General features: G+C 45.3%; 1 long non-coding RNA gene across 1 annotated transcript; it reads left to right on the top strand.

Annotated features, from left to right (window-relative positions):
* The first annotated feature begins 4,175 nt into the window (after positions 1-4,175).
* LOC133497293 (uncharacterized) lies at positions 4,176-11,701 on the top strand. Its single transcript, XR_009794018.1, has 2 exons — positions 4,176-4,232; positions 10,747-11,701. It is a non-coding gene; the product is annotated as an uncharacterized LOC133497293 (long non-coding RNA).
* Positions 11,702-24,092: the final 12,391 nt, after the last annotated feature.

Raw genomic sequence — 24,092 nt, 5'->3', positions numbered from 1 at the left:
GTGCCATTGTCTTACCAAAGCTTGGGAAGATGATTCTTTCATTTCTTTTTTTTTTTTTTTTCCGGGTTTAGCTGTATTATCTAGCAGAATGGAGAATCAGCATCACTGATATGCCTGAACAGTTTTATTGTGTCACAGAGGAATTTTCTAGTTTACTCTGTAATTTCTAGTCTAATTTTAAAATGAGTTTTATTGAGGATCAGCCGAACACAACAGAATTTTTTGAAGGATGGGGCAAAAAGAGAAACTGTACACAGAATGAGAAAACTAAATAGTTCCATGTCTACAACAATGAAACAAATATGGATGTTACGTGAGTCTGTAGCACTACACCCTGTGAAGAAAGAACAGAACAAGATGGGACAGGACAAAGGACAGGGAAAGAAGCATGCAAGACAAGGATCATGACTGACTGACTGGAATGTGGTGGGCCGAAATAAGTGAATGATCGACGTTGATCGAACAAGAATAAGTGGAGCGTTACAAAATCTCTTCATGAATGCATGAGTTGTTTGTTGCAATAAGTGCTTGCACACGTAGTGAAAAAAATCCCATTGGTGTGTCCTGACGGAAACATGCAAGTAAATTCACAACATTGTGCATGCAGAAGGACTGACAGAAATGTCCCATAATTGCTGTCTGCGAAGTCCAGGTGAAGGATCTCACACAATTGACCCCTCCGTGGATGTTGCGAAATCCGCGTCACTGACCAATCAGAGGCTAGAGATCTGCATAATCTCCGACTCAAATCTCAGACAACGCTGGCTGGATGGTCCAGTATAGCTTCTGTTGGCGTTTTGTCACGTATTTGGGTTCTTTAACAATAGATATGGTTAAGAGGTGTAGTCACGGACTTTATAATAGTGACGACAGGTATCCTGAAAGGCTAGTTGGTGGAGTTCAATTCGTACCATTTCCAAAACCGAAGACCCAGTACGAAAAATGTCTTTGATGGATCAAACTTTGAGGAAAACTGCATGATCAACTGAATCCATCCACCGGAACAGATATTTAATAAATAAATTTGATTTTCAATACATGTCTCATATAAATGAATTAGCAGTTCTTCGCTTGCATAACATAGCTAAGTGTGAATGATTGACACAATTGATCTCTGTTGAGCGATATTTTGCGATGATCTGACTGCACAAACGTGTCTCTGTTCGGCGCTCCCGAGCAAAGCTAAACTGGACTTTGTTTGTTAGCACGAAGGTATGCCCTATATTTGATTTTCAATCCATGTCTCATATAAATGAATTAGCAGTTCTTCGCTTGCATAATATAGCTACGTGTGAATGATTGTCAAACTTGATCTGTGTTGAGCGATATTTTGCGATGATCTGACTGCACAAACGTGTCCCATTGTTCGTGGCTAATTAGCTAAGCTAAACCGGACTAGCAGTCCTAAAAGCCTTCGATGTGCACCGAGACACCAAGACTGAAGGAAGGATGTTTGAGGGCACTAAAGTAGTGATTGTCGTACTCGGTCAGGACTTACATAGGTTCGGCACTAATTCAAGAATAATTATTGAGGGGAGCGCGTGACGTTACACAAAGAAAACGAGTGAAACAACTCGTAAATCAAGCCTCTCCTTCTTTTCCTTCATACGGCGGTTCACAAACGGCTATACAGATACATATACAGATTCTGCACACAAGTGTGATAGGTAACACGAAAATAGGAAACTGTCAATGACGAATTCGTCTTTGGGCTATAATATATTATATTATGTGGCTTCTCGGTCTTCCTCTGACTCTGGAAAGATCTCGCGCTAATATCAATGGTTTCTCCGTCGATATGCATGGAAATACCATTGAAATACCCCTCGCTGAAATACTTGAACCCTGCTGTCTGCTTTTCAACGATATTTCATTGTTAGCTAAGAATGCGAGTGAGAAATCAGCCGGTAAATCGGACAGTTTCGCTCTATTCCTTTGTTGCTGTGCCGATATTTTTCCCAATTGTTTGTCTGACGTCAGCGTACGTGGCGTGACGTCACTTCAGGAGGCGTGGTTAAATGCCCTGTACGGAGGGGTCAATTAATCGAGGGTGGACCTGAGATCAGAGGTCATATCCAACGCAGAGGGACCAAGAGTGGTCCACTGAACCCCCGAGTAGCCTCCACAACTGGCCACTGGGCACTTGCCACAGGGACCCAATGCCATGCATGCACTTTACACTGTTTGTAATTCTACTTTTATTTTTCTTGTGTTTTAATCCAGTGGTACCTCAACTTACAAAAGTCTCTGCTCACGAAAGATTCAGGTCACGAAAAGCATCCCCGGAAAATATTTGTCTCTAGTTACGGAAATAATTCAGGATACGAAAGGGAAAAAATGGCGCTGGATTCAACCGAACGTAAACATTTGTACTGTATCTTGGTGTGAAAGTGGTGCGATAGAGGTGCTCTCTCGTGGGCCATCCCTGGAGCATTTTCCTGGCATCACATTGTCTCAGAGAGATATCAGTCCTTAGGCATGACACACATCCCGTATGGTGGTCACTGAATCTATTGTCAGACGCTCAAGCACACTCTACGTCTCCATGGATTTTTGCTTTTTTTTTCACCATTGGCCCCAAGAAATTGATCCCCAGTGCCAGTGAGGAGAAGAAGAAAGTTGTTTTGTCCTTCAAAACAAAACAATAATTCATTGAGAAATATGAAAAAGACAAGCTGGTGCCGCTGCTCGTCTTGAGCAGTTTGAAGTAGAGGTTGAACCTGAAGTTGAGGAAATTGTTTCGCTGGGAAAGGCTCAGGAGGAAATTGACCAGTTGTTTCATCACGTGGATCTTTTAATGGAGAAGCGAAAGGAGCTGGAGGCGATGCAACAGACGACAATGCAAGAGCAGTTTGCAGTGTAGAGGAGGAGGCAGCCACCATTCTGTCAGCCATAAACAAACACGTAGTGACGAAATTCCATGACACTTCCGAATGTATCCAAAGAATCATCCGGAAAATCTGTTAACTAGTCGGGCAATTGCTCACTTCGATGACGTTTGCCTTCCATACTGTATTTCTGCAAGATTATTGAAAACCGTCAAAGGCAAGCAACCTTGGATTGGTACTTCAGGAAACATTGAAAAATAATGTTAATGTTTGTTTTGAATTTATAGCTGATGGAATTTATTAATTTTGGTGGAAACAGGTTGTGTGCGTGCCTCCGCCTTTAATGTCACCACGATGCCTTTTTGCTCGCCACGCACTCAACGGCAACGGTAAGTAAACCTCATGTTTTATTATTCTTTTCATGATTTGCACATGGTATGCTTATTTTAAGGTGAATTAACAAAAGTTTGTGTTATTATTTAAATTATATATACTTTCAATGCTTACCAGTGCTCACCATTACACCGTGAAAGACCCATGACTGGTGTGGGAGGGGTGTTTGATCTTTTGCATGAGGAAAGAATGTGTAAAAAAAAGAAACAGTTGACACAATTAAATTCTGTGACAAGCAATCCCAGGTTCCACTGAGACTTGAACTCAGACCACTGAAATCAAAGTCCAGAGTGCTGACCATTTCACCATGGAAACCACAAGAATGTTATTGATGGAGGGGCATTTTATCTTTTGCATGAGGGAAGAACTTCTGTAAAAATCCAGTCTTTTCAATTGAGAGCCTAACAATTTTCAGGTCCACCGAGATCTCTGAAGTCAGAGTGCTCACTATTACACCATGGAAGTTCCATGACAAGTGTCGGAGGGGAGTTTGAGCTCATGCATGAGGGAAGAGCGTCTGAAAGAAAAATTGACAAAACCAAGTCTTGTTTTAAGCCACAGACAAACAGGAACAGGTTCCACTGAGACTTGAACTCCGATCATTGGATTTAAAATCAAAAGTGCTGATAATTACACCAGGAACGCTCATGAGTGGCTTGGGAGGGGAATTTGGTCTTTTACTGACTGAAGAATGTCCGTAAAAGAAAATTTGACACAATCCAATGTTGTTTCAATTAAAAGACGGACATGTATTTGTTTGTATTCCGTACACGTTTCTTTCAAGTATTCAGGACGTAAATCATTTAGTGATTTATAGACCAGTAGAAGAACTTTAAAATCTATTCTAAAGATGATTGGATGTCAGGGGTGTAGCCACTGCCCTGGGTGGAGCTGCTTCCAGGAGCAGCCCGACACCTGCAACCTATAGACACTAATTAGGCCAGGCATATAAGCCTTGAGTTTGTCACGCTTATTTGCCGTTTTGTTGTGTTTGAGACTGTGCTTGTCTGTGTGAGTATACGAGCCGCTTGTTATGTACAATCTTCATTGTCATTTGTTCATTCATTCATTCATTCATTCATTGTCACGGCCTGTGTTCCTGAGCCGCCACAGCTAAGTCGAGTCTTGTTTTGGCCTAATAGTAATCTGACCTTGTTTTTGGACCTTCCCTGTTACCATGTGTTTTTGTATCTTTTTTTTTTTTTTTTTTAACCTCTGCCTGGAATAAAACCCCCATCAACATCATGTCCCTGCCTCGGGGTCCTGCATTTCTGTCCAGCCCCATGTCGCATGCTCATGACACTGGAAGCCAGTGCAGGGACTTTAGGATTGGAGTTGTATTCTCTGACAGCTTTGTTCCGGTCAGATGGCGAGCTGCAGCATTCTGAATGAGCTGCAGCTGTTTAATACTTTTTTGAGGGAGTTCAGTTCAAAGACCATTCCAGTAGTCCAGTCCTACTTCAGAAAAGAAAAGCTTCTTCTGGTTTGCTTGTCACAGGCAAGCCTTCACTCTAGATATGTTCTTAACGAGCTACTTTGATGAAATGGATGATTTGTAGTATGTTATTCATGAAAAAACGTCAGCCAATATGGGCCCATGTGTTTTTTCACCACAAAACAGGATTTTTGACGTATACAGCTTTTTGTAACTCTCTCCATGAAAATCCTCTTGAGGGATTTGTTTTCGAGAAGAAGCGGGATGTGACTTAAAGGACAGCGGTGCCCCGAGTGGACTCGTTTGTTTCCATTTAGTTTTACCTCCGGGATGGTTGCTCGTTGTTCCTTCGTGTTAGCCAAAATGCCGGCTCATTGCATTGCTGGACATTGCTCGAACACTCGGGAGAATGGATTTAGCCTTCATAAGTTTGCAAGAGACCCGGTTCATTGTGAAAAATGGATTGCACGGGTGCAGAGGATGAGAGCTTCGTGGGTTCCAAATGACAGGTTGGTGTGTGTATACAGCTACTAAACAAAATAATAGTTTGGGGTGGACCACATAATCAGTCTCTCATGACATAAAAGAGCCACGAACAAAATGTCGATGTGAGCGTTGGGCGGCGGCGAACCTGAAGAACCCAGCCAAGAATGCCTCACTCAGCCGCGTGCGCGCAGTAATGAGCCCCGGCTCGACGGTGTTGCTCATCGCGTACTGCGTACCACACCGGCCGGCTGCGATGAGCCGGGATGGCTCATCTCCGCCGCGGACGGGGATGGGGTTTGGCCGTGATCGCATATCATCTGAATATGGCTGGAAACAATAGTGTAATATTGCCCCGGTAACTTCACTCTGTTGTGTGGTGTTCTCCTTTTTGAAAAGAGCTTCCGTGTCAGAAGGGGTGCGTTTGTCTCCCATAGTTAGGGTGCACCGCGTGTTTTCATTGGCGAATGTCCGGGTGACGTCACGGACGGAGGATGCAGCCAATTTGGTGACCACTTGGATATCGTAGAATGACACTTCTGCAACTTTGCGCGTGGATGATGCGCTCTCCGCTCACATTTTCTCATATAGACATTGAAGTGAATAATGTTATGTATTTTTTATTACAATATCTATTTTAGAATGTTTACAGGGATGACACTTGAGCTTTAAAGGTTGCTCGTCTGCTGCCCAGGGGTGTGAGTGCGTCTGGCGAATAAATGAGAATTCAAGACACTAGAGGAGACTTTCCCGCTGTCCCGATCAACTTTCAGTCATTTGTTTATTTGTTAGTCAGCCATCTTTTTTGAACTGATGCCTGTGATCTTTCAATTTTTTTTCTCTTTGCTTGTTTCCTTGTTGCGCGATGAAATCCATTAATTGCGACCACATTTTGTTAAAACGTGAAATTATTTGATGTGAAACACTAAATAGAATTCGGACTTTGTGTTTGAAATCTCTTCTGTTGTGCCGCTTCCTTCCTTATTGAATAGCATCTTGGATTTCTGACATTATTTTGGAGTTGAGGGTTTTTTTTTGTCCATTAATTTTATTTTAACTCACTACCAGTTTCAACATTAATTTGTAAATATTTTAAGGAAGTACAGCGAGTCCTTGGTCTACGACGGAGATCTGTTTTTACAGTAGCGACTTAACTTAAATTTTGACTTGAGCCGGATTCCACCGTTAAAATCAGAATTTACATCAAAATACTTTGTATCAAATCAATTAAAAATTAACAAGTTGTACTTAGAAATTGCTACTGAGGAGTGGATTCCTCCAAAGAATCTTGTTTTGTGATTACTGTGTCTGAAATGAGTGAAGCCACATAGCTCATTGGTTTGGTGAACCAGGGGTTGTGAGTTCATATCCCACTGGGGCCTCCACTCCCCGAGAGGGGTTGAGTCAGGAAGGGCATCTGGCATAAAAACTGTGCCAAACAAATATGAGGGTTTGGCTGTGGCTACCCCTAACGGGACAAGCCAAAACAAAAAATTTTTCATCGGAAATAGGAACAGAACACCTTCATCAGATGTGCTAAAATATAGGCTGTTTTTAATAATTGTCACCACGGTCGACCGACTGAATCCTCCTGTGTTGGTGTTGTCTCCTTTTCTCCAACTTTTTATGATCTTGAGCTTCGTTTCTATGGTAATGGATTTCCTTTAGCATTTTTAACATTGCTAAAAGACTTGGGGCGATAATGTCGAAAAAGGAGGCCGAAAAACGCAAAGATGCTCCCGGCGCAGAAGCAGGGAAAAGCATTATCCAGACAAAATGCGGACGGGGGACGAGCGTCGTAAAGTCGAAACGTTGTAGGTCAAGACAGTCTTAACTGGAGGACTCCCTGTATTTCCAAAAAGAGTGATAGAAGTCAACAAATGTACAAGTACAACTGAACTAACCTCTACTCTCCTGTAAAACAGCTTCAAAATGAAACCTGAGGTATGAACCCTGGATTACAAATACAAGGAAATGACACAAGACTAAAATAAATAAATAAAATGCATACAAAAGGTCCCAGCAACGGGACCGCCGGACGAGGTTCGGTCGTCGGGTCCGCTCTTCAGTCGCGACTCTCGGTGACAATACTGTTGAAGGAGAGGACGGCGGGCTGCACCGTCAGGTTCTGTATGCTGTAGGCGTGGCCTGTTTGTGCACAGCGTGGTAAACCAGCGAATGAGGAACGCGGCGACAGAATCGGGGCTGGCGTCCCTGAGCCTTTCAAACCAAATGTGGAATGGTCAGTGTTCCGAAAGCCTCCGCCGCGCCACAGACCATTCAGAGTGGATTTGATAAAGGACTCACAAGCCTTCAATGAAAGCTTAAAGTTTATCAAGAACCTGAAATCCAAAGCGCATTTCCCCATTACAATGAATGGAAAATGAAATGTGTTCCAAGCCTAATTTTTTTTTTTTTTTTGCTTTTCCTGACCATAAACTGCATAGTAGAAATACATGTATATTTTAAATACATTATATAATTTAAGAAATTATGTATTTTTAATTTTTTTTACTTAAAATGTATGCTAGGCTGGGAGTCCATTCCAAATACAAAGCAGCCTAGCCACCTTCCACAATGGTTTCAAAGAAACGGACCAAGAAAAAACTGGAATTGCTCTCAAACCGATGAGAGTGGATGTCATTTTACCGCACGGCACCATGAAGGAGTTGCCCACATGCACGGACCACTTCACGTTGTCGACGACGACACTGACAGACCTCATTAGCAGGAAAAACACCTTGTGGGGGGAGAAACAGGAGCTTGGACCATTTTTTTTTTTTTTTTTTTTTTTTTTTTGAAGCACAACCCTAGTGAGGATAAGCAGCTCGGAAAAAGGATGGCCGAACAGAGGAGAATGACAGATCTGACTGTGGTGGGTCTGTTGTCCACCGACATAGGTTTCTTCATAAAGGAGCCCAGCAGCATTTTGCCTTGGGAGAAGGTCGCACAACACAGATCCTCCGCGACGCCGACGGCTCGGCCTTTGTAGAAGTACCAGTCCAAGTGGTTTTAGACGTTGGCCAAATCTGCAGGGGACGGTTGCCAAAACTCTTACGTTTGCCAGGACGTGAAGGCCACTTCCCCATCAAAGAAGATGGCCGTGCTCTTACTCTTGTTATTTCCTTCGAGGGTGGTGGGGAACAGAAAACTGAGCCACTTGCTCAGGTCAGCCTTGTCCTTGGCGCGCAGCTCAAAGGGGTTGAGGGGCGGCCCGCACAGGTCGCTCATGGACAGCTCACGGAGGGTCTGGAACGAGGACGATGTGCTCGTTGAGCATCTCTTGTCCATTTAAACGGGCAGATCCGTCTCCGGACCGTTGTCCTCGGAGCCTCCGTCCCGCGAGCTGGCCTTTTTGCTCTTTTCTTGCTTCCTTTTAGTGGGGATGGAAAAGTAGAGAGGCATGTCGTTGTCAAGGATCAGGAAATCGTCCTCCAACTCGGGAGGGGCTGGGGCTGGGGGCGCCTTCATCGGCGTCAGGGTCTTCCTAAAAATCACAAAGCAAACATGGAAGGGCCCATTTGTTTTTGTGCTCTCAATTAGTTGAGGGAATCCTCACAAGGGTTTTGCGAGAGACACTTCCCAGTTGTCTTGATAAATAGGTCAAATTTACTATGTTTACTTGTAGACCCGAGAACACCGTACCAACTGTGCAATACCAAAAGTCAAGAATTACAACAATTGCGCTGTGTTCCAAGCTTGACTGAAATCTGCTTGCCTGTCTTTTGTCACCCGCTTTCTACTGCAGAGTGTGACTCCGCACAAACCCGCTGTTGTTACCGTGACGACTAGTTACGGAGCTCAAGGGTGGTTATTTGTCAAGTCCAGAGTTTAAAAAACAAGGCGGGTGTGAAATCCCAAAGCGCACAGGACTAGATGTAGCGACAATGGAATTTTGGCTCTCGGGGGCAGCTCTTCGGGACCAATTGTCCAAATTCCGTCCATCAATGTGTGCCGCGTGTGGCTTACCTAGCGGACAAATCGCCAATTTCACCGCAGACTCAAGTAGGTGCTGCTTATCGCCAATTAATTCTTGCGTCGTTATCTTAAATCAGTGATACTGAACTAGTGCACCGTAGGAAATGATCACATTTTATATAATCGCTCCTAAAAATACATATTTACAAGAAATTGTTTGTTTACCAATTTTTAACAATGAGGCAGAACAAAAAAATGCACCATAATAAAAGTTATTAATGTGCCCACTTTTTGTGACATTTTTGTTTGCTTCAATTATAAAATATGTGCCACAGTTTTTCTTCAACTAATGACCGTAATGCTATGCAACTTTTGGCTCTTTTGACGCAGTGTTGAGAAAATTCTAAGCAGCTCGCTCACATAAGACTTACTCGATTACTTCGTTTTTCACCTGACGGCCAGCCAGGTGCCACAAAGGCCTACATATTTTTATCCAGGCCACGAAAATGTTGATTTTTCCGGAATGGGTCAACTAATATGCGACAATCAACATTTTCTTCAGCTCGACTCACGGTTTGGCCTTGGATTGTCCTGACTCTCGAGCCTTCTTCAGGAACTTCCAGATGTCTTTGGTCACACCGGACGACGAGCTCTTTGATGTGGACTCCCTGCAAGCGCTCTCACAGTCCTTCTCGGGAGGGGGCACACTAGGCTGCTGCTTCCTAAAATAAACAAACACAAACGTCATCGTGCTCCGTGACAATGACCCAAAGCGCACACTTGGAAGAACAAAGGGATGGCAACGGCCGAAAAAGATTGAGCTTTTGGAACAGCCCAGCAGGAATCCAAACTTTGCCCTTCATCCTAGCGGAGACTCTTGTCACATAGAACACCAGACACCTTCCACCAAGTTTTCCATCCCGCTTGGATCCGTTTTTTCACTTTCTTACCACATTCTCCTTTGGTCTGTATTGTTGACCCCAAGTATTAGAAGTCGTCCACCCTCGCTATATCTTCTCTCTGTAGCCTCACTCTTCCCCCTCCACCTTTCTCATTCATGCACATATATTCTGTTTTACTTTGGCTTATCTTCATTCCTCTCCTTTCCAGTGCGTGCCTCCATCTTTAACTGTTCTTCCGCCTGCTTCCTGCTTTCACTGCATATCACAATATCATCTGCAAACATCATGGTCCAAGGGGAATTCAGTCTAACCTTTTCTGTCGGCCTATCCATTACTACCACAAACAGAAAGGGCCTCAGATCTGATCCATGATGCAATCCCACCTTCTCCTTAAATTATTGTTTTGCCTACGGCACACCTCACCACTGTTCTGCTGCCCTCATACATGTCCTGCACTATTCTAACACATTTCTCTGCCACACCAGACTTCTGCATGCAGTAACACAGTTCTTCTCTTGGTAGTCTTAGAGATGAAAATGGACTTTCGTCAAAATTCCTTAAAATACAAATGTGATCACTGAAGGTGGACTTTCATCACTGCAATGTGCCTTTGGTTCAGGCGCCACGTCAAGGCAGAGTACTTGTTTTTTTTTTTTTCTTAACATTTGTGTATTTACATTTAGTTATTATTTAGTTTATGATAACTTGTCTTTGTTTGCAATTGATTTCCTCTGTTTTCTTTGGAACTTTTCACCTTTTTGATTGTTCATTTTTTTTTGACGTCTAGCTTTTTCACCATGGATAGTTCCACTTCATCCTCGTGCCCACGGGGAGGTACTGAGCTTTGGAAGAGCACAAGCGTCTGTCATCTTGGGGATCTGTTCCTTGGACGTCCTCGAACGGTTCTTGCAGCTGCGTGGGAGTGTACGGTCTGCAGCTTCTGAGAGGAGGAGGAGTTTCCCTAAATTTGAAAGGGATGTGCAGCATGTTATGCCGCAGATGCCCATGTCCACCAGGAGTATTTTAATTTTTGCAAAGTCCACGAAGACGCCGGCCATGATCAAGGCAACCCAAGGGAGGAGGGGAAACATGAACAGGAGGACACAAGGAACAAAATGAGCACACGAGACATGGAACACAGGAAACAAACAAAACCAACCCAACTAAAACTGAGAACATGACATTAAACCCATTATTACAGAGGGTCAATCATGCCAAATTTAAATAATTATCATGAAGTATTTAATTTTGAAATTATGAATATTATGAGTAGAGTATTAGGGAGCACTGAGGGGGGGGGGTTTGCTGTGAGAACTTTCATCATCCACCTCCTACTACCTTGGGTTAAAAACAAAATAAATAACAGCATAACCTAATTTGGGTCGCGGGAGTGCTGGTGCTTATCCCAGCTGTCTTTGGGCAAGAAGTGGGGTACACCTTGAACTGATTGCAAGGCAATTGCGGGGCACGTAGAAACAACAATTCACACTCACAATCACACCTGAGGAAAATTTTGAGTCTCCAATTATTGTGTGTTTATGGGATGTGGGAGGAAACCGTAGTGCCTGAAGAAAACCCACACAGGTGGGTCCAGGATTTGAACTTCGGTCCTCAGAACAACCAACCAATCTAACCAATTGTGTCACTGTGCCGCCACACACACGTCAATTACATATGAAATACATGGTGGACAGAAAATTCACTTTAGATGGTGGTGGCTCATACCTTACTTCAAACATTGACTCTTTCAACAACACAGTTTATTCATGTTAGAGAATTGAAAGTGTGAATCTACTACGGATTGGAACAAAAACCCGAAACAGGATTACACAAATGATTAAGTCGAAAAATCAAAATAATTTTCAACATACATAGGAATAGAATTGCCCTTTGAACAGTAATTCATGTGTTTAGTCGGTCAGTATAAGAGACATTTACAGTACATATCATTTACAAAATAAAATATGATATACAAAATGATGGGGGGTGAAAAAACAAGATTCATGAGTAGGCAGCTTTGGCTTGGGATCACAGAGTATTGGTGGGACAGTTGGGGGGGAAGACCCGGTGCGAGTTCTTGTGTACCCATGGGTGATCGATGACACTCTGTAGTGGTAGACGATCGCTGGGGTTGTGCTGAAGCAGTTTGCAGATCAGGTCCCATGCACCCTCGAAGACAACGTCTGGGAACTCCAGATCCACCTTGCATTAAAAAAAAAAAACAAAAAAAAAAACGCTGTTTGAATCAGTTCATAAACCAATAAGTTCTCAAATTCTGCTTTTATGAGATGTAATATTTGATTTAAAAAAAAAAACTATAAAAATAATGTGGTTCATCCAAATGCGGAAAACACTTCACCAGGATTTATTCCTCTCAATTCACATCCAGTGGACAGTTCCTCTCCTCTCGAGCTGTCAAACTTGAACTGGTGTCCTTGCTTCCTTTTTGTCCTCTTTAATAAATGTCTAATTGGTAAACCTAACATTTACTTGGTCCTTCGAGCCGGATCAAGATACCTGAGATTTCCAGGGACTGAGTCGACGTCCAGGCAAAGACTGTGGCCATAGCACTTGAGATCCTTTTCTGGGACTGAGCCTCGACTTTGTGGCTGTAGGCTGAGGGTTGACGAGAAGCCGAAGGAAGTAAAGGCATCTCTGGTGAGTAGGAAATTCACACACTCACGAGGAATAAGTGAATGCGTGTCTGGGTGACTGCGGCAGAACCAAACCTCGGGAATACTAGTGCCTGTCGAGGAGACAAATTAGTCTATAAAACTGACAAAAGTGTGTCCTGTACGCACTTGAGCTCCGTGAAACGTGTGCATGTGTAAAAGTGTGAGTGGAGGATCGTTACCTCATTTGAACAGGAAATTGAGTGACAACCATGTGAGGATGCAGAGGTAAGAATTTTCCGACACTTGTCGAAGAAGCTTGAAAATTACCTCAAACAGAAAGTAATTGTCTCCTTGTTCAGGGGGAAGACAGTGTGTCACGAACAGGGCATGAGGGCGGACCCAAATGCACGACTCCAGAGACACGCAGACGGTGCAGAGGAAACCTTTATTCAGTCCAAGGTCAGTGTTCAGTTAGGCAGTCCAAACCAGGCAGAAGTATTCGTGCGGCGGGGTTAAGGAACAGGCTAAATTGGCTGGCCCTGCCCAGCCTGGGCAGGAAGCCAGGAGCATGACAGTACCCCCCCCCCCCCAACGGCCGGCTCTGGACGGCCCAGGAGCCTCAGGATGAGCCGCGTGAGAGTCCCTGATGAGGGAGCGGTCCACGACGAAGCGGGAGGGGATCCAGGAGCGCTCCTCCGGACCATATCCCTCCCAGTCCACCAGGTACTGGACCCCCCTTCCTCTGCGGCGGGAAGACATCAGCCGACGCACAGTATACACCGGCCCACCGTCCACCATGTCGGGCTTGGCCAGAGGAACCAGCGCCGAAGTGCGATTCGGACGAAGTCTGCTGACGTGGAATGTAGGGTGCACCGTCATCGACCTGGGCAGTTTCAGCGAGACGGCGACCGGGTTAATGATCTTGGAAATCGGGAACGGGCCAACGAACCTGGGAGCCAGTTTGCGGGATTCCGTCCGCAACGGAAGATCTTTGGTGGAAAGCCACACTCGCTGTCCCACCCTGAGCTCTGGTGTGGCCCTTCTCTTGCGGTCCGCTGCAGACTTGTAGGCGCTGCTCATGCGCAGCAGTGTCCTCCGAGCTGCTTCCCAGGTCCGTTTGCAGCGTCTCACCACGGCCAGGGCCGACGGGACTGCGAAGTTCGTGGCCAGTGGAGGAAACTGGGACGGAGGATAGCCATGCACAACATGGAGTGGGGCCATACCTGTTGAAGCGGAGGGTAGAAAATTGTGGGCATACTCTACCCACTTGATGTGCTGACTCCACGTGCTGTGGTCCCTGGATGCCAGACATCGAAGACCGGTCTCAAACTCCTGATTTATCCTCTCCGTCTGGCCATTAGACTCCGGGTGATGACCCGATGTCAGGCTAGCTGGGGCGCCGATGAGGTTGCAGAACTCCTTGCCAAGAAACGGGCGCTGAATTGCGGACCCCTGTCCGACATGATGTCCTGGGGTAGCCCGTGGTAACGTACGACCTCGTCCAACACCATCTGGGCTGTCTGCTTGGCCGACGGGATCTTCGGAAGCGGCACGAAGTGGACCATCTTGGAGAAACGGTCCACTACAGACAGCACAACTGTGTTCCCTTGGGAGGGTGGCAGGCCGGTAACGAAGTCCAGCGCAATGTGTGACCACGGGCGGAAGGGAATGGACAGCAACGCAACTCGCCTACCTGTCGTAAGCGATGCGACTTATTGGCAGCACATACCGGACAGGAATTGACAAAGTCCCTCATGTCCTTGCCCAAGCTAGGCCACCAGAACCTCTATTCGACCACCAAGCGGGTCTTCGCCATACCCGGATGGCAGACAGTCTTGTTGGTATGAGCCCAGTTGACAACTTCTCCCCGCAGAGCCTGAACAACGAAAAGGCGGTCCGACGGACAATCCGCGGGCGGCGGAACCTCTCCCAGGGCCTCCTTTACCCGCGACTCTACCGCCCAAGTGAAGCCGGACACGAAGCACGCCTCTGGCAGGATAGTAGCCGATTCTGAATCCGTGCGCCCTCCCTCGTGGATCCGCGAGAGTGCGTCGGGCTTGCCGTTCTTGGAGCCTGGGCGGAAGAACAGAGTAAAGCGGAAGCGGGTGAAAAACAGGGCCCACCTGGCCTGGTGGGCGTTCAACCACAGACTACAGGTATTCAAGGTTCTTATGGTCCGTGAAGACAACAAATGGTACTTGCGAGCCCTCCAGCCAGTGCCCCCACTCCTCCAAAGCGCTCTTCATCGCCAGCAGTTCCCGATCTCCCACGTCGTAGTTCCTCTCTGCCGGGGTCAACTTCCTAGACAGGAACGCGCACGGGTAGATCCGTCCGTCCCTGGGACTCGTCTGAGACAAGACTGCTCCGATTCCTCAATTAGATGCATCCACCTCCACTATAAACTGGTTATCTGGGTCCAGAACAATGAGAACGGGTGCAGCCGTGAAACTTGCCTTTAGCCTTCTGAAGGCCTCCTGGCAGGTCCCGGACCACGCGAAGGTGGTGTGTGGCGAGGCGAGTGCATGCAGAGGAGCAGCCACGGAACTGAAGTTCCTTATGAACTTCCTATAGAAATTAGTGAATCCCAAAAACCTCTGTACGTCCTTCCTGTTGGTGGGGCTAGGCCACCGCAGCACCGCATCGACCTTCCCGGGGTCCATACGTATCTCTCCCTCTGCCAGGACGAAGCCCAGGAAGGACACGGATGCCCGATGGAACTCACACTTGTCCATATTTGCATACAATTGGTGCTGCACCAGACGCCGGAGCACTTCTCTTGTCGAATGTGAGAGGTTAGGTCTGCCGAAAAGATGAGAATGTCATCCAGGTATACAAAGACAGATTTATTCAGAAACTCCCGAAGCACGTCGTTAATGAAGTTTTGAAAGACGGCCGGGGCGTTGGTCAGTCCGAAGGGCATCACAAGATACTAGTAAATCCCCGTGGGAGTGTTGAAAGCCGTCTTCCATTCGTCGCCCTCCTGGATCCGCACCAGATGATACGCGCTGCGCAAGTCCAGCTTGGTGAAGATCCGGGCTCCTTGGAGGAGTTCAAAGGCTGTAGCTATTAAGGGCAAGGGATACCTGTTCTTGACCATGATGTCATTCAATGCTCTGTAGTCGATGCAGGGTCGCAGGATGGAATCGTTTTTCTTAATGGAAAAAAAAAACCCACGCCGGCTGGTGAGGATGACGGTCGAATGAGTCCGGTTGCCAGGGACTTCTCGATGTACTCACTCATTGCCTGGTGCTCCGGTCCTGTCAAAGGAAACAGTTTCCGTTTGGGGGGTGAGGTACCTGGGAGGAGTTCGATGGCACTGTCATGCGGCCGATGCGGCGGCAGAGATCTTGCTTTAGACTCCGAAAAAATCAAATCATGGTAGCAAGAGGGTACTGTGGTTAATTCGGCGGCGGTGCTAAGCTCTGCAACTTGGATCCCTCCGTCCTCCCCGGCGATGCCACACTGCTTGCGACAGTCCTCACTCCATGCCCTAATCCGACCCGTGACCCAGTCAATGTGGGGGTTGTGTCTCTTGAGCCACGGGCTCCCCAGGATTATGTCACTGTTGCTAGCATTGACAACGTGGAAACTTATGCGCTCTGTGTGCATGTCCAGAAAGACCATACGTATTGTTTGCGTGCGGTGTGTTACGCGGCAGAGGAACTTGCCGTTGGCGGCGTAAGCAACACGAGGACGTTGTGTGGGGAAGGTTGCCGCCCGCAATGCTTCGACTATCCGAGGATGTATGAGGTTCGCATCCGAACCGGAGTCAATGAACGCGGTCACTAAGCACGAATGAGTGTCTGTCCCGACTGTGAGGTGCAACGGCGATCGCCCTGACTTAGCGCCAGTATACCGCACACTCACCGGCGTCGAGATCCCAAGGTCGGGGCGCTTCGGCCGAGTCGGCCAGCGGGTGATTACGTGTCCCAAACGACCACAATAGAAACAGCGCCCTTCTCGTCGCCGACGTAAGCGCTCCTCCGCTGGGCTGCCGAGCCCCTCCACTTGCATGGGTTCCGATGTGGAAGACAACGTGGGTGGCCGGGAAGCGACCGGGCTGAGCCTTTCCGTCTCCTCCTCCCTCAGGCCGTCCATCTGCCCCTGCACGGTCAGGCGCTGATCCACCTTGAGGGCCAATGCGATGAGGGAGTCTAGCGAAGGCGGAAGATCCATGGCAACGAAGTGGCCACGGATCTGTGGGGACAGTCCCTGGTAAAACGCATCATGGAGGGCCAAATCGTTCCAACGGCTCTCTGCAGCCCGGATCCGGAATTAAATACCGTAGTCGGACACGCGGCGACTCCCTTGACGAATTGTCATGAGCGAGGACGCCGCCTGGCGTTCCGGAGTTGCGTACTGGAAAACCTGGGTGAGCGCACAGACGAACCTCGACCATGAAGATCTCAGAGTTACGACTCCACTCAGCAGTGGCCCACGCCTCCGCCCTCCCCGTCATGTGGGAAATGACGAAGGCGATACGGGAGCGGTCCGTGGGAAAAGCGGACGCTTGCAGTTCAAAATGGAGGTCGCACTGCGCCAGGAAGGGCTTGACGTTGCTGGAGTCGCCTGAGAACCGCTCTGGTCGGGAGAGCGGAGTTATGCCGGCACGGGGAGGCTCCGTAATAGGCGGAACGACCATCGTTGGCGTAGCAACCGCGCTAGCTTGAGAAGCTAGCCACGGTTCCAGCTGGGCATAGAGCTCATGGATCCGTTGATCAGTAACCTGGAAAGCAGCCTCTTGGTCGACCAGGCGTTTGCCCTGAACTTGCAGCGCACGGCGGATGGCTTCGGAGTCGGCTGGGTCCATGTTATGGCTAGATCGTTCTGTCACGAACGGGGCAAGAGGGCGGACCCAAATGCATGACTCCAGAGACACGCAGACGGTGCAGAGGAAACCTTTATTCAGTCCAAGGTCAGTGTTCAGGTAGGCAGTCCAAACCAGGCAGAAGTATTCGTGCGGCAGGCTCAATAGTGGGGTCAAGGAACAGCCGGAGGTCGGTACACGGAGAGCAGTAGTCAGGCGAATGGGAGTGCGGGAACGAAGCAACAAGGACGACGATCTAGCGGAGGACAAGTCGTATATACTATATACTGGGCGTCATCAGCTGTAACAAGGTGCAGGTGCGCTCTGGCTAATTGGCTGGCCCTGCCCAGCCTGGGCAGGAAGCCAGGAGCATGACAGTGTAGTCCCCCTCGGTGAACCACTGACTCCAACAGGGGAAAAACAAATATCAAAAAAGTTGACAAATAGTAAAATAGTTGCTACAGAACATCTGAAAAAAAATGAATGTGTAAGGACTGGAAGTTTGTAGAAAGCCAATGTCCTTCGAAAATAAAACATCAAAATTTGTGGACAACACAATATGGCTTTGCTGGCCAGCTCTACACACACACACACACAAATATATATATATATATAGTTAACCTGCAGGATAAAATAAGAAATAACAACAAAAATGATTAAAAAATGAAAAAAAACTGGACTCAAGATGTGAAAATGGCCATAAAGCTATCACATCTCATAAATTTGATGTAACCGAATTTGTCCAGGGAACGGAAGACTTGAGAAAGTCTTACCACTTAAATGGTGTGGAAGTACAACAAATTTGGATAACAGCAAAGTGTCACGAACGAGACTCGAGAGCGGACCCAAATGCACGACTCCAGAGGCAAGCAGCCAGGACAGAGGAAGCCTTTATTTGTTGCAAGGTCAGTAATCAGTGAGTCAGTCCAAACAAGCAGAAGTAGCAGTAGCGCCAAGCTTACGAGGTTGGTCGGGGAACAAGTGTGGGTCGGTACACGGAAGGTAGACGTCAGGCATACAGGAGTGTGGGTACGAGGCATGAGAGGCAACGATCTGGCGAAGGACCAGTCGTCACCAGGGTCCTATAAATACCAAGTTCACTCAGTCGGGATGAGTCCCAAGTGTGCGCTTCCAAATTAGCTGGCCACACCCAGCCAGGACTGGAAGGCAGGAGCATGACAGAAAGTACTTTCTCACAGCAGCAGGGAGTTCAAGGGTAAATAAAGCGCACTTCTGTTAGATTTAGACTAAAAAGCAAAATTTTCAGCCAATGGAAAAGCAAAATAAAACAACAATGAACCATCTGAAGAATACAGAATCGGAATGACTGCATGTTTTAAAGCAAAATGTGGCATTCCTGAAGATCACACTGTGGGAGTGTGTATCAAGAGCAATAAAAAAAAAAGCTCCAAAATAATAAAAAGAAAGTTGCCACTTTTCTGACAGAGGAAGGAGAAATTTATGGAGCTTTATGTGAAACATTTAATAATTGTGGCTGCATATGAGGAAGAGAGCAGCAATCTCCACATCAAAAATGTCACAACTAATGCTCCCAAAATGCAACTTTTTTAATTTTACCCATACGTTTGTTGGGAAGAATTGGCTTGCTGAAACTAGGACTGGGCTTAATACCCTCTCTGACAGGAAATATAGAAGTAAAAAAGAATTACTGGGAGGACAGTTAAATATCTTACAAAATAGGAATCCAGCACTCTATTATTACACCTTTAGATATTCCAAACAAACCTCCCTCAAGAACAGGAGATCTCACTGCAAACAGCTCGAGACATGATTGAACCACCACAAAATGATGTAGGAAGTGACTCATTGCATGTGACCACGTAGTATAAGATACTGTAAACTTATAACGGCCCACACCAGACAAAATCATGATTGATTATCTGTACTCAGATGGTATATCAGTTGTAATGGCATGAACAAGACTGACTGACAAACTAAATGCATTACACAAGGAATGGACAGCACCAAACACGTCAATACAAACTTAACGGGAATGGAAGAGTTTGGGACAATTTGTATTGGTAGTACGAAATGTTCTTGATTGGACAGGGAAAAAAAACAGATTTGGATTGGGACGACTGAACTGTACAGACTATTTATTGGACAGTCTTAAACAATCTGAGACCAGATTCTGCTGTATTCACGGTGGTATCACAATCTAGACAGACAATACTGGAAAAATAGAGTAATAGCGACAACGACAGGGAACACAGTCACACATGCAGAGCTACTACAAAATTTGCTCATACCAGTTCAATTACCAAAAGAAATAGCCATTTGTAAATGTGCAGTACACACATCAAATACAGACAAAGTATCATTAGGAAATGGATTTACAGATAAAACAGCAAAAGAAGTAGCAGCCAAAACCTTTATGGGATTAGTTGACCATGCAACAAATGAAGACATACTTTCAGATGATGTTTTAAACAAACTGCAACAACAAAGCTTACCAGCAGAACTAAATATGTGGAAAAATAAAAGGTGCTATATTACAAAATGGGATTTATGTCAGCACAGATACAAAACACATTCAACCAAAAAATCTTTTTATGTGGGTGGCAATATTGAGCATTAGGAAGTCTGAGGTCTTAACAGGGGGAATGGTACCCCTGGTACCAAGGCATTACATGACCCATGGATTTAACTTGTATGCAATTTTTTTTGTAGGGCTTGTTTGTCCTGTGCTCGACATAATCCACAAGGGGATGTGCATCCAAAACTTCACATCATCATGTCACACATGGAGACAAACAGCCTCACTCACAGTCACACCTATGGGCAATTTAGATAGTCCAGAGAGAAGAAACCCCCTCACACAAGTGGGTCCCTTTCAGGAGTTATTAATAACCCAAACAGCTTTAAAAATTGCAAAAAGGGATTCTTGAGTTAATTTGTCGATTTATAAGAAGGTTATTGCTTTTGAAACCATTAACACTAAAAACAAATTTGTTTTTATTGGCCACTTGTAAGATAGCTGTTCTCATTCTCACTGCCAACGTTGCAGTAGTCCACTTACACAGGGGAGTGAGACTGCTCTCAAGATGGTGACTGAATAGTTAAATTTTGCTGTTGGGGGTTGGATGAAAACCCTATCCATTATTTTAATTTTTCTTTTCGAGTGGTACCTGTGGGAACCACCCCCCTCTCAAAAAAAAAAAAAAAAACAAATTGGATAACTACTTACAAAAAACTTGTCCAATTTGCACAGATCCACACATAAGTGCTATTAATTGATAACGAATGCAAAAAAAAAAAAAAAGTTGGGATTCTGTGTATCCATTAACTTCTTTGGAAAAACAAAAAAAAACATTTTCTTACGGCGTGTCACTAGGAAATTTCACATGCATCAAATTGATAGGAATGGGAAACAAATTAGGAAATTTTCCAGCATTGTGTAAAACCATTTTTGTACCATTGTCCTGGTGGTGCAGCGGTAACAGTCTTTTTGATTTTTTTTTTTTTTTAAACACTTTCCTGACGCAACCCTTCTGCATTTATTTGGAGAGAGAGCTGGAGCCAATCCCAGCTAACTTCGGGCAGCGGGAGACTACACCCCGAACTGGTCGCCAGCCAGTCGGAGTGCAGATGTCGACATCATCCCTGAGCGGGAATGGATCCCACGCTTCCTTTACTCAAAATGTCCCTCTGAGGGAAAGCCGAACTACAACGTGGCCCGCAAGAGAAATGAGTTTGACACCCTGCACTACACCATCAGAAAAAAAAAATGTAACAAGTTACTGTGCTTTAATAACTTTATTACTGCCATTTGTCTTTTCATCCTATGTCTGTTTATGAATTAACATCTGGTTTACATGCAGTTTTACCTGAACATTGGCATAGACTGAGCAAGAGCTGAATGACATGGACAAAATAGCAGAAACACGTGGATGCACCTTACACAAAAGTGTCATCTCAGCTGAGTCACCCAAAGGGAAAGGTGAGCAAAGTCCAGCATATGGTGGGTGCAGATTTATAGTATCTGAAAATACCTGAAGGCTGGTGAAGATTTAAAAGACATTTGACTCATTTAGGGGTGACTTCGTCGACATGACTTCAAAATGGCTAAATAATATGATGGCATGTTGGGCTGCAACATTGACAGCCGTAAAGATATTTTTGTTCATATGCTACTTTTGGACACCTGTAAAGCTGACAAAAATACATAACAGAACCAATAATTATACTCAGTCAACTATGCCTACCACAAATAAGATAAAGACGCACAACATAATTTCTAATAACATTGATAAACAACTATACGGAGTCACCGAGGCATGAGGGGAAGACTCCATGTGTGCCTCCCAATGAATCACTTTTTCAATTCCTTGGCAGAGTCTAGTTGCTGGGGATTCCATCGATGGGCTTATGCTACAGGAAACCCCCATTTTCTTCTCACCATTTGCCAATTTAATGCTGCCTTAAACCCGAATGCCATACAAAAGAGTACCTATACAATGGAGGGAGTATTTTAACTGAAAAAGCCTGAGGAACATTTTTTTCTTTCTTTTTTTTTTTTTTTTTTTTTTTTACAAATAGGAAAAAACTGATTGTTATTAATGTAGAATGCAGCTAACATGGTAAACTATAGTTACATCACATGCATGGGCCCTGGGCCACTAATGCGTGTCATTCCAACAGAAATCCCAACACAATGTACCCTGGAGGTAATGACTAAAACAACTCCTAACACCACTTGTCAGAAATAGAAAAGTGATTTATCCAACAACGAAGGCAGTAAATGATAAACTGATATTTTCTACTAATGTTTCATTGGCGAATTTCTCCTGTGTTTGCTTTACAGGGACATATTTTAAGGTGGGAATTCTCAAGAAAACATGGTGTCATGATATCCATCTGCAAACTGCCCCACTGCTCCCATGCAGCGATGTGTGGTGGCGTGTTGGTCAAAAGTTGTATGACACACTGATAAATGCAGCAGGAACGTGTACACTAGTATCACTGCTCTTATCTGTGACTGTGTTTCCATCCAAAGCAGAGGATATACAATTGGCCGCATCCATCTTTGGACCTCCCCTTGGGTTCTCCCGAAGGTGAATGTCCTCTTGGAAAGATGGAGATCTGACATACATTGATGCAAATGGCATCCCAACGGCGTACTAGTTGAGTATAAGTTGGTTAACGAGATTGCTGCAGGATGGGAATCCATCTTGTTTTGGATAACTCTGAATAAAAATGTTGACAGAATCAACTACATACATTACAATGTACAGAAACTAGGTAATTATATGGAAGCAGGCTTTATTGCCATAAGGGAACAACCAGCTGCAACCTCACTCATGACGTTCCAGCACCGCATAGCGGTCGACATGCTCCTGGCCGAAAAGGGTGGTGACTGCTCAATGTTTGGTGACCTTTGTTGTTTATTCCAAATATCACAGCACCTGATGGGTCACGCACAAGGGCCATTCAAGTCCTCCACACCCTGAACCACAAGATGAAGGAGCACTCTGGTGTTAACACATCAGCCAGGTCTGAGTGGTGGTGGTGGGGGGGGGGGAATAAATAAAAAATTGGCAAATCTAAAAATTTGGTGTTCTCTGTCCTAGTTTCTATCGCTGTTTGCAGCTATTATTGCATTGTGTGGATGTTGTTGTATTCCCTGCATAAAGGCATCACTTAACCAACTTATAACCACTGCTATTGCCCCGACACATTCAAAATTGGCAGAAATATATCCACTATTGGCACAACATAATAATGACAGTGATATTGTTGAGCACGATGATGACATTATGACTTCTCTTCCAGACCTGTTCTCTGATCCAGAAGATTACAAGTAATTAGTGCTATATTTTCCTCCGACTGTAAGCCGAAAGGGTGATCTATTAGATGATTTAAGGATTTGAGCAAATGTAGGATAAACAGGAGGATAATGTACAAATAATTGTAAATAGTATTAACTGCTTCTGACTGCAATGAAGAAATGCTTTGCTCTGCTCCAATTCAGTTCCTGTCTCTGCCTGCAATGAAGAAATGCTTTGCTCTGGTCCAATTCAGTTACCGTTTCTGCCTGCAATGAAGAAATGCTTTGCTCTCCTCCAATTCAGTTACTGTCTCTGCCTGCAATGAAGAATGCTTTGCTCTGCTCTAGAAAATGTGGTAGCAAATGTAGGATAAACAGGGGGGAAATGTAGGAATAATTGTGAACATAATTCTCATACATTTGCTTCCAATAAAGAAATGCTTTGCTCTGCCCTAGATAACGTGGCAGCTTCCTAGCTTCCTAGCAAGAGATAGCAACCTGTCGTACTCATCATACGGATACAAGCTCAAGTACAAAGAAGACAAATCTTTACAGGACTTTATTCCTTCATTTTTTGATGTATTTATTGATCTATTACATTTTTACCGTCTCCGAGGTGTCGTGACTGCTGTACTTGAACCTGGGCACCAGCTTCTCCAGCATGGGATGGCTTTGCACATTGTCCAAGACTGTGCACAAATATTGAGGAGAACAACGCTGTCATTCATACCTGAATCCCTTCAAAAAGAAAAAAAAAAAACAGAAAATATGCAGGTTCAATTTCATTCAGAACCTCCTGTAGAAAAGCCTGCAAACAGTTGGCTCTGTGGCGCAATGGACAGCTTGACACTGCATCACTGTGACAAATATAAATAAAAAAGCTATTGTATCTAGGATCCTAACCAGATCACAGATGTTCAACC

This window comes from Syngnathoides biaculeatus, unplaced genomic scaffold (assembly GCF_019802595.1).
Source record: "Syngnathoides biaculeatus isolate LvHL_M unplaced genomic scaffold, ASM1980259v1 ctg69_pilon_pilon, whole genome shotgun sequence".
NCBI classification, from domain to species: domain Eukaryota; kingdom Metazoa; phylum Chordata; class Actinopteri; order Syngnathiformes; family Syngnathidae; genus Syngnathoides; species Syngnathoides biaculeatus.
The sequence above is the reverse complement of the archived record's forward strand: the minus strand, read 5'-3'. Positions and strand labels throughout refer to the sequence as shown.